Below are 11876 nucleotides of genomic sequence, written 5' to 3' on the forward strand. Positions count from 1 at the left end.
TTTTTTTTTTTTTAATAGGCTTTTTTTAAACTATTACTTGAAAATGTGCTGTGTCAAAATTTCTTTTTCATCCCTTAGCACACTCGGGCAGATTCCAAAATCTTCTGGTATTTTATTTTATTTTATTTTATTTTATTTTATTTTTTGAGTTGGAGTTTCGCTCTTGTTGCCCAGGCTGGAGTACAGTGGCAAGATCTGGGCTCACTGCAACCTCCACCTTCCAGTTTCAAGCAATTCTCCTGCCTCAGCCTCCTGAGTAGCTAGGATTACAGGCACCTGCCACCATGCCCAGCTAATTTTTGTATTTTTAGTAGATACAGGGTTTCACCATGTTGGCCAGGCTGGTCTTGAACTCCTGGCCTTGTAATCCCCCCGCCTCGGCCTCCCAAAGTGCCGGGATTACAGGTGTGAGCCACTGCGCCCGGGCTGGTTATTTTTTTAATTAATTGTGCCCTGCATAGTTTCAAACCACCAGGTCATGTCTCCATTACTAGTACCACCAAAAGCTGAGTTTCTGGCTACTAGGAGTGACTTCAAGAAATGGGTATAGGGATTAGAAAAATGCTACAAAAATAGTTCTTGAATTGCCAAAATAACTAGTCTCTGAATTGTATTATTCTCACTTCTTAACCCTGTGTTTTGTATGGAGTGGCAGATGGGGGTGCGAAGAGGCTGTAGGGCTATTTTTGTAAACCCTGAGGGTAAGGAAAACTCTCTGTTCACAAATTTGATGGTATTTTTATGTCTTTCTTTAGCATGTAGGATACTTGGAACCTCTGGACTTCAGCTTTAAGTCTAAACCTAGATTGAAGAGAGTAGAAAAGTCTACCTAACACCCTATTCTGTAAGAAAAATACTAATACAACAATAGAAAAATGACAAAAGATCCTAAGCAGAAAATCCACAAAAATACAAATCACTAATAAACATTTGCCATCTTAGGAAATCCAAAATATTGTTGGACCAGTTGATATGGTTTGACTGTGTCCCCACCCATATCTCATCTTGAATTCCCACATGTTGTGGGAGGTACCTGGTGGGAGGTAACTGAATCAAGAGTGCAGGTCTTTTCCTGTGCTATTCTTGTGATAGTGAGTAAGTCTCATGAGATCTGATGGTTATTATAAGGGGGGTGGGCGGTTCCTGCACAAGCTCTCTTTGCCTGCTTCCATCCATGTAAGACATGACTTGCTACCCCTTGCCTTCCACCATGATTTTGAGGCCTCCCCAGCCACATGGAACTGTGAGCCCAATAAACTTCTTTCTTTTGTAAATTGAGCAGTATTTGGTATGCCTTTATCAGCAGCATGAAAACAGACAAATACACCATTATAACAATTTTATATGTCATACTGCCATTAAAATTTATAATACCAAGGCCAGGTGTGGTGGCTGACACCTGTAATCCCAGCACTTTGGGAGGCCGAGGTGGCAGATCAACTGAGGTCAGGAGTTCAAGATCAGCCTGGCCAACATGGTGAAATCCCATCTCTACTAAAAATACAAAAATTAGCTGGGTGTGGTGGTATGCGCCTGTAGTTTCAGTTACCTGGGAGGCTGAGGTGGGAGAATCACTTGAACCTGGGAGGTGGACGTTGCAGTGAGCTGAGATCATGCATTGCATTCCAGCCTCGGTGACAGAGCAACAGCCTGTCTCAAAAAAGAAAAAGAAAAGAAAAAGAAAATGTAATATCAAAATGTTTCAAGCTTATGGGTGATAGGTACTTTTCATACACTGCTGATGGATTTCAAATAAGAATAACCAGTTGTGAGGAACAATTTGGCGACCCATGTCAAGAACCTGTATCAATATAAATATATTCATACTCTTTGACCTACTAATTCCTTTCCCAAAAATTGACTCAAGAAAATAATCTTAGATACTGTATTAGTCAGTTTTGCGTCGCTATTAAAAAACCCTGAGATTGGGTAATTTATAAAGAGAAGAGGTTTAATTGGTTCACAGTTTTTCAGACCATACAAGAAGCATGATACAAGCATCTGCTTTTGGTGAGCCTCAGGTAGCTTACAATCATGACTGAAGGTGAAGGGGTAGCCACCATCTCATATGGTGACAGTGGGAGCAAGAAAGTAGGGGAGATACCACATGCTTTTAAACAACCAAATATAAAATTAACTGAACATGGTGGCACATCGCTGTAGTCCCAGCTACTTGGGAGGCTGAAACACGAGAATCGCTTGAACCGGAGAGGTGGAGGCTGCAGTGAGTCAAGATTGTGCCACTGCACTCCAGCCTGGGTGACTCCGTCTCAGAAACAAACAAACAAAAAGCCAACAATAGTCAAATCTCATGAGAACTCATTCACTATTGTGAGGACAGCACAAAGCTATAAAAGATTAACAACCGTGACCCAAACAGCTCCATCGAGGCCTGATCTCCAACACTGGGGATTAAATTTTAACATGAGGCTTGGAAGGGAAAACTATCCAAACCATATTATTCCACCTGGCACCCCAAATCTCATGTGTTTCTCACATTTCAAAACACAATTATCCCTTCTCCCAAAATGACATTGGTCCTTCGAAGTCTCAACTCATTTCAGCCCCAACTCTAAAGTCCCAAAGTCCAAAGTCTTATCTGGAGATGAGTTATTTCCACCTATGAGCCTGTGAAATCAAAGACAAATAATTTACTTGCAAGATACAATGGGGGTAGAGGCATTGGATAAACATTCCCTTCCAAAAGGGAGAAATTAGTCAAAAGAAAGGGACATCAGAGCCCATGCAAATCTGAAACCCAGTAGAACAGTCATTTTAAAGCTCCAAAATAGTCTCCTTTCACTCCCATGTACTGCATTCAGAGCACACTGGTGCAAGGAGTGGTCTCCCAAGGCCTTGGACAGCTCCACCCCTGTGCCCCTGCAGGCTGCAGTCCCCACAACTGCTCTCAAAGGCTGGAGTTGAGTGACTGTGGCTTTTCCAGGTGCCAGGGCACAAGCTACACAAGTGGCTCTACCATTCTAGGGTCTGGAGGATAGTGGCTCCCTTCCCACAGCTCTGCTAGGCAGTCCCCAGTGGGGACTCAGTGTGGGCTCTAACCCCACATTTCTCCTTTGCACTGCCCTGGTAAATTTCTCTGTGTGGGACCCCACCCTTGTGGCAGGCTTCTACCAGGCTTTCTGGCTTTCCAATACATCGCTGAAATCGAGGGGGAAGTTGCTAAGCGTCTTTCACTTTTATACTGTTTACCTGCAGGCTTAAAACCACATGGAGGCTGCCAAGACTTACAGCTTGCACCCTCTGGAGTGGTGGACCGAGCTGTATTTGGGGCCCTGCGAGCAGAGATTGGAGCTGGAGTTGCCTAGATGCAGGGAGCAGTGTCCCCAGGCTGCACAGTGTCCCTGTGCCCTGTGGTGGGAGAAGCTGCCTTGAAGGTCTCTGAAATGCCTTCAAGGCCTTTTTTCCATTGTCTTGCAGATGAGCACTTGGCTCCCTTTCAGTCTTGCTAATCTCTCTAACAAGTGGTTGCTCCACAGCCGCTTGGATTCTTCCCCTGAAAATGGGCTTTTTTTTTTTTTCCTACTACATGGTTAGGCTACAAATTTTCCAAACTTTTGTGCTTTGCTTCCCCTTCATATTAATATAATTTCCAACTTTAAGCCATGTCTTTGCTCCTGCATCTGAGCATAGGTTGGTAGAAGCATTCAGGCCACACTGTGAATGCTTTGTTACTTAGAAATTTTGTCTCACGCGTCCATGTGAAGAGACCACCAAACAGGTTTTGTGTGAAAACAAGGCTGTTTATTTCACCTGGGTGCAGGCAGCTGAGTCCGAAAAGAGAGTCAGTGAAGGGTGGTGGATTATCATTAGTTCTTATAGGTTTTAGAATAGGCAGTGGAGTTAGGAGCAATGTTTTGCAGGCAGGGAGTGGATCTAACAAAGTACATTCTCAAGGGTGGAGAGAATTACAAAGAACCTTTTTAAGGGTGGGGGAGATGACAAAGTACATTGATCAGTTAGGGTGGGGAAAAAACCAATCACAATGGTGGAATGTCATCAATTAAGGCTATTTTCACTTCTTTTGTGGATCTTCAGTTGCTTCAGGCCATCTGGATGTATATGTGCAGGTCACAAGGGATATGATGGCTTAGCTTGGGCCCAGAGGTGTGACACTCCTGTCTTCTTATATTAGTAAGAAAAATAAAACAAAATAGTGGTAAAGCATTGGGGCGGTGAAAATTTTGGGGGGTTATATGGAGAGATAACAGGCAATGTTTCTCAGGGCTGCTTCAAGAGGGATTAAGGGCGACATGGGAACCTAGAGTGGGAGAGATTAAGCCGAAGAAAGATTTTGTGGTGAGGGGTGATATTGTGGGGTTGTTAGAAGAAGCATTTGTTGTATAGAATTATTGGTGACAGCCTGGATGCAGTTTTGTATGAATTGAGAAACTAAATGAAAGACACAAGGTCTGAATAAAAGAAGCAGAAAAAATAGATATTAAAGGATTAAGAATTGGGAATACCCAGGACATCCAGTTAGAGAGTGTCCAGGAGGGTTCAACGTTATTGTTTGCTTGGTTGTCGAGTTTTTGGGCTCTATCCTTGAGTTTTTTTATGTTGTCATATAGCAGGCCAGATTGATTTAGGTAAAACAACACTCTTCATTTAAAATATACAGAGTCCTCTTTTTTTAGCAGTGAGTAGGTCGAGGCCTTGGCAATTTTGGAGGAAAGAGAAATGCAAAGCCAGCAACTATTTGTTAAAGAAGGATTGGAAATGGCTAGGAGAGAATGAGATTGATAGTGTGGTGGAGATAGCTGGGGAGAAGTAGAAGGTGGCATAAGAACGAGAACCAGAATAACAGTGAGTATAAAAGTAAAGAATAGGACTTCATCAGGGTGAAAATATTGGAGGGTACCCTGCCACTGAAGATCTTCCATCCACTTCAAGAGAGAATTAAGGATGGCGATTTGAGGTAAAACCAGGAGCCACTAAATACCAAGAGCCTGAGAAACTGCTTGGGTGATTTGACTAATAAAGGCTGGTCCATTATCAGATTGTATAGAGGTGGGAAGGCCAAACTGTGGAATTATGTCTGACAGAAGGGAAGAAATGACCATGGTGGCCTACTCAGACCCTGTGGGAAAGGCCTCTACCTATCCAGTGAAAGTGTCTACCCAGACCAAGAGGTATTTTAGTTTCCTGACTCGAGGCATAAAGTCAATTTGCCAGTCCTGGGTGGGAGCAAATCCCTGAGCTTGATGTGTAGGGAAGGGAAGGGGCCTGTACAATCCCTGAGGAGTAGTAGAATAGCAGATGGAACAACTGGGAAGTGATTTCCTTGAGGATAGATTTCCATGATGGAAAGGAAATGAGAGGTTCTAAGGGGCGGGCTAGCGACTTGTAACCTACATGGAAGAGGTTATGAAACGAAAACAGAATAGAAAGGGCCTGTGAGGCTGGAAGGAGATATTTTCCTTGGTCTAAGAACCATTTGCCTTGTGTAGGAAGAGATTGATAGGTGGATGTTTCAGTGTGGAGGAGGTGGGAGTGGCCAGATGAGAAGGAGAAAAACTGCCAAGAGGGATAGAAGTTGGAAGGCTAGCTGCTTTTTGGCTGCCTTATCAGCACAAGCGTTGCCCTGAGCAATGGGATCTGATGCCTTTTGATGGCCCTTGCAGTGAATGACTCCAGCTTCCTTTGGAAGTAAAGTGGCCTTGAGAAGAGTTTTTATTAAAGAGGCATTAACGATGGAAGACCCTTGCATAGTGAGGACATTTCTTTCTGCTCATATAACAGCATGGTGGTGCAGGATATGGAAGGCATATTTAGAGTCAGTATAAATATTGGCACATAATTCCTTTGCAAGAGTGAAGGCTCAAGTTGAGGCAATGAGTTCGGCTTGCTGAGAGGTCGTGGAGGGGGGCAGAGTGGTAACCTGAATGATACTGTAGCATAGCCTGCCTTTGCTGGTGTGTGGCAATTAGGCCTGGTGGAACTGCCATCAATAAACCAAGTGTGATCAGGGTGAGGAACATGAAAGAAGGAAATACAGGGAAATGGAGTGAATGTCAGGTGGATCAGAGAGATACAATCATGGGGGTGGGGGCCAGCCTAAAACAGTAGGTCAAGTTGTTGGGACAGAAAGGCTACAGGACATGGTCCTGGCTCTTGTGTAAGAATTTTGACCGCACAGCCCTGTTCTTTGGCTGTGTAATGAAAAGGGTTGGGATGAGTTAGGGAGAGCCAGCGTGGGGGCAGCTTCTAAAGCTGTTTTTAAGGAACAGAAAGAGGAGTGGCAAAAGGGTTTAGGATCTATGGGGTCAGCTAGGTTTGCTTTTGTGAGTTTACATAATGGTTTAGTCAGGATGGTAAAACTAGGTATCCAAAGGCGGAAGTATCTAACCCTGCCTAGGAAGGAAAGGAGCTGTTATTCTGTAGAAGGGATTGGGGTTTGGGAGATTAGTCAGACACGATCAGCAGGGAGAGCACATGTGTTTTTTATGAGAATTATGCTGAGATAGGTAACAGGTGAGGAAGAAATTTGGGCTTGACTGAAGTAATGGGGGCTGTCCGTGAAGCCTTGTGGCAGTACAGCCTGGGTAATTTGCTGAGCTTGATGGGTGTCAGGGTCAGTTCAAGTGAAAGCGAAGAGAGACTGGGATGAAGTGTGCAAAGGAATAGTAAAGAAAGCATGTTTTAGATCCAGAACAGAACAATGGGTTGTGGAGGGAGATACTGAGGACAGGAGAGTACATGGGTTTGGCACCACAGGGTGGACAGGCCAAACAATTTGGTTGATAAGGCGCAGATCCTGAACTAAGCTGTAAGACTTGTCCGGTTTTTGGACAGGTAAAATGGGGGAATTGTAAGGAGAGTTTATAGACTTTAAAAGGCCATGCTGTAACAGGCAAGTGATAATAGGCTTTAATCCTTTTAAAGTGTGCTGTGGGATGGGATATTGGCATTGAGTGGGGTAAGGGTGATTAGGTTTTAATAGGATGGTAAGGGGTGCATCATTTGTCGCCAAAGAGGGAGTAGTTATCCCATACTTGTGGGTTAAGGTGGGGGGATATGAGAGGACGATGCGAAGGAGGCTTTTAACTGGGGCAAAAGGCGGCAATGAGGTGTGGCTGTAGCCCAGGAATATTTAGTTAAAATGTCTTGACCTAATAAGGGAGCTGAGCAGGTGGGGATAACTAAAAATGAGTGCATAAAAGAATGTTGTCCAAATTGGCACCAGAGTGGGGGAGTTTTTAAGAGGTTTAGAAACCTGGCCATCAATACCCACAACAGTTATGGGGACAAGGGAAACAGGTCCTTGAAAAGAAGGTAATGTGGAGTGGGTAGCCACCATACTGATTAAGAAGGGGACGGACTTACCCTTCACTGTAAGAGTTACCCAAAGCTCGGCATCCGTGATGGTCCAGGGGGCTTCTGAGGCGATGGGGCAGCGTCAGTCTTCAACCACTAAGCTGAGTAGATCTGGGAAGGAGTCAGTCAGAGAGCCTTGGGCCAGAGCTCCAGGGGCTCTGGGAGTGGCTGCTAGGTGAGTTGAACAGTCCGATTTCCACTGGGGTCCCACACAGATGGGACATGGCTTAGGAGGAATCCTGGGCTGCGGGCATTCCTTGACCCAGTGGCCAGATTTCTGGCACTTGTAGCAAGCTCCTGGGGGAGAAGGTTCTGGAGGAACCCCTGGCAGCTGTGGTTCAGGTGTTTCGTGTTCTTGTGTGCTGGAGATGTGGCTGGGGTTTGTCTCGCAGTGGAGGCAAGGGATTGCAACTCAGAAATACATTGCTACTTGGCTGCCTCTACTCTATTACTGTACACCTTGAAGGCGAGGTTAATTAAGTCCTGTTGTAGGGTTTGAGGGCCAGAATCTAATTTTTTGGAGCTTTTTCTAATGTCAGAAGCAGATTGGGTAATAAAATGCATATTGAGAATAAGACGGCCTTCCTCTAGGGTCTAGGACAGTAAAGCGTGTAAGGGTTATTGCCAAACGGGCCATGAACTGGGCGGGTTTGTATATTTGATGAAAAAGAGCCTAAATGCTAACTGATTTGGGAGAGGTCAGGTAAAGAAAAAAGGAGCATTAACCTTGACTATGCTTTTAGCTCCAGTCACCTCTTTAAAAGGAAATTGTTGGGCAGGTATGAGAGGGCTAGTCGCGGAACGAAACTGTAAGCCAGACCAGGTGTGGAGAGGGGAGGTAATAGAAGGGTTATAGGGTGGGGGAGCAGAGGCTGAAGAAACGTTGGAGCCTGATTCAGCCTGGCGGAAAGCAACCTGAGGAGGAGCAGTCTCGGGAGGAGGTGAGAGGTCAAAAAGGTCAGTAGACAAGGAAGATTCACAGGACTCAGAGCTTGGGGTGGAGACTGAAGGAACAGACGGGAGAGAAAGAAGAAAGATTTGGGATGAGTTGCATTGGGAGCAGAGACTAGCGAGGGACCAATGTGTAAAAGAATGCCTGGATGTCAGGCACCTCAGACCATTTGCCTATTTTTTGACAAAAATTATCTAGATCTCATAAGATGGAGAAATCAGAAGTGCTGTTTTCTGGCCATTTAGAATCATTATCGAGTTTGTATTGGAGCCAAGCGGCATTGCAGAAGAAAATAAGGCATTTAAGTTTTAGGTCAGGTGACAGTTGAAGAGGTTTTAAGTTCTTGAGAACACATGATAAAGGAGAAGAAGGGGGAATGGAGGGTGGAAGGTTGCCCATAATGAAGGAGGTAAATTTAAAGAGAAGGGTAAAGACACGGAGAGAAGGGGTGGAGATATGGAGAGAAAGGGTGTGGGGGTGCTTGCCCCCCAGGAAAGTGGAGAAGGAGTAGAGACATGGGGAGAAGGGGTTGAGGGGTGCAAGCAGTGCTTGCTGCTATGGGTGAAAGACCAAGGCAGGCATCCCTGCGCGGTCAGACACCTCTGAAACGTGAGTGAGTAATCAGGCAGGCATCCCCGCAATGATTAAAACACCAAGGGAAAGCTGCCATCCCGAGTCCATGACAGGCGCTGGAGTTTTGGGTCCATGGATAAAATATGTCTCCTTTGTCTCTACCAGAAAATGAAAGGAACTGAAATTAAGAGAAGGGAGAGATTGAAGGGTGGCGCCATGATTGAAAGGAGAAAGTGGTTGAAGGATAGTGAGACAGGTTGGAGAAGAGAGTAAAAAGAGGCCCCTTACCTGATTTAAAATCGGTGTGAGCCGGGCGTGGTGGTTCACGCCTGTAATCCCAGCACTTTGGGAGGCTGAGGCGGGCGGATCACAAGGTCCGGAGATCGAGACCACCGTGAAGCCCCCTCTCTACTAAAAATACAAAAACTTAGCTGGGCGCGGTGGCGGGCACCTGTAGTCCCAGCTACTCAGGAGGCTGAGGCAGGAGAATGGTGTGAACCCGGGAGGCCGAGCTTGCAGTGAGCTGAGATCGCACCACTGCACTCCAGCCTGGGCGACAGAGCGAGACTGCGTCTCAAAACAAAAAACAAAAAACAAACAAAAAAAATCGTTGTGATGTTCCTTGGGCTGGTTGGTCTGAGCACCCGAGATCATAGGTGGATTTCTTCACAGAGTGAGGGTGAGAACAGGGGACTGGTCTCCGGAAGGAGTCCCACTGACCCGGGTCTTCGGCACCAAATGTCTCACCCGTCCATGTGAAGAGACCACCAAATAGGCTTTGTGTGAGCAACAAGGCTGTTTATTTCACCTGGGTGCAGGCAGGCTGAGTCCGAAAAGAGAGTCAGCAAAGAGTGGTGGATTATTATTAGTTCTTGTAGGTTTTGGGATAGGCAGTGGAGTTAGGAGCAATATTTTGCGGGCAGGGGTGGATCTCACAAAGTACATTCTCAAGGGTGGAGAGAATTACAAAGAACCTTCTTAAGGGTGGGGGAGATGACAAAGTACACTGATCAGTTAGGGTGGGGCAGAAACCAATCACAATGGTGTAATGTCATTAGTTAAGGCTATTTTTACTTCTTTTGTGGATCTTCAGTTGCTTCAGGCCATCTGGATGTATGCCTGCAGGTCACAAGGGATATGATGGCTTAGCTTGGGCTCCGAGGCCTAACAAATTTCTTCTGCCAGATACCCTAAGTCATCACTCTTAAATTCAAATTTCCACAGTTCCCTAGGGCATGAACACAATGCAGCAAAGTTCTTTGTTAAGGAGTAACATGGGTTACCTTTATTCCAGTTCCAAATAAATTCCTTATTTTCATCTGAGACCTCGTTAACTTAGCCTTCACTGTTTATATTTCTATCAGCACTTTGGTCATAACTACTGTACAAGTCTCTAAGAAGTTCCAAACTTTCGCTTGTCTTCTTGTCTTCTTCTGAGATCTTCAACCTCTGCCTGTTACCCAGTTCCAAAGTTGCTTTAACATTTTCAGGTGTCTTTATAGCAACACCATACTTTTTTTTTTTTTTTTTTTGAGACAGAGTCTCAATCTGTTACCCAGGCTGGAGTGCAGTGGCATGATCTCAGCTCACTGCAACTTCTGCCTCCCGGTCTCAAGCAGTCCTCCTGCTTTAGCTTCCCGAGTAGCTGGGATTACAGGTACCTACCACCACACCTGGCTAATTTTTGTATTTTTGGTAGAGATGGGGTTTCACCATGTTGGTCTGGCTGGTCTTGAACTCCTGACCTCAGGTGATTCACCTGCCTTGGCCTCCCAAAGTGTTGGAATTACAGATGTGAGCCACTGCACCCAGCCAACACCCTACTTTTGATACCAATTTTCTTTATTAGTTTTGTATTGCTATAAAAATTTACCTGAGACTGGGTAATTTATAAAGAAAAGAAGTTTAATTGGTTCACTGCACACTACAGACCATACAAGAAGCATGGTGCTAGTATCTGCTTCTGGTGAGGTCCTCAGGAAACTTACAATCATTGTGGAAGGCAAAGGGGTGCTGGCATCTCACATGGTGAGAGTGGGAGCAAGAAAGAGGTTGGGGAGGTGCCACATACTTTTAAACAACCGTATTTCACTAGAACTCACTTAATATCATGAGTACAGTAGATGGCATGACAGGTCCACCCCCATGACCCAAACACATCTCACCAGACCCCACCTCTAACATTGGGGATTATATTTCAACATGACATTTGGAGGGACAAATATCCAAACCATATCAGATACTATCAAGGATATATGAGCAAAGATAGTATTTATGAAATTATAAGAGTAAATATTACAACCATTTAAATGACCATAAAGAGAACTGTTAAATAAATTATGGTGTACCTATATAAGTAAAATGTTATATAACCAATAAAATGATACTTTTGAATAACTGGTTAATATATAACTTTCTCAGAGTACAATATTAAATGAATAAAGTGGAACAAAATATTGAATGCATATTATGATTTCAGTATTGTTTATTAAACAACTCATAAACATACAAAAGTAGAAAAAATATTTCTATGGTCATATATTAAATCAATAAAGTGAAATATAAAATTGAATGAATAGATTAAGTTCGCTTTTTAAACCTCATAACATATAAAGATGATTGAGAGAAAAATGCTGTACCATCATATATATTATTTATATAATTAAGATTAATTAAAATTAGATAATCTTTCTAATAATGAAAGTCACTAGTGTTTTTTATGTTTTATTAAATTATTCAAGTGTATTTATCAATTAGGAGATAATAGTATAATGTCACTAAAAATATTTATTGAGTACTTATATCTACGTCATTGCTAACCTATTAAATATCAACAGATAAGACATATTCTCTGTTTAAAGCCTAGATTGAGGAAGAGAATATATACATACAAGGATATGTATTGCTTTTTAAACCTCATAACCCACAGAATATAACAAATTATTGATACTAAGAATACAAAAAATGATATGAGTTCAAATTTCAAGGAATAATTATTTTTACTTTTTATTATTAT

This window comes from Rhinopithecus bieti, unplaced genomic scaffold (assembly GCF_001698545.2).
Source record: "Rhinopithecus bieti isolate Rb0 unplaced genomic scaffold, ASM169854v2 scaffold_1527, whole genome shotgun sequence".
NCBI classification, from domain to species: domain Eukaryota; kingdom Metazoa; phylum Chordata; class Mammalia; order Primates; family Cercopithecidae; genus Rhinopithecus; species Rhinopithecus bieti.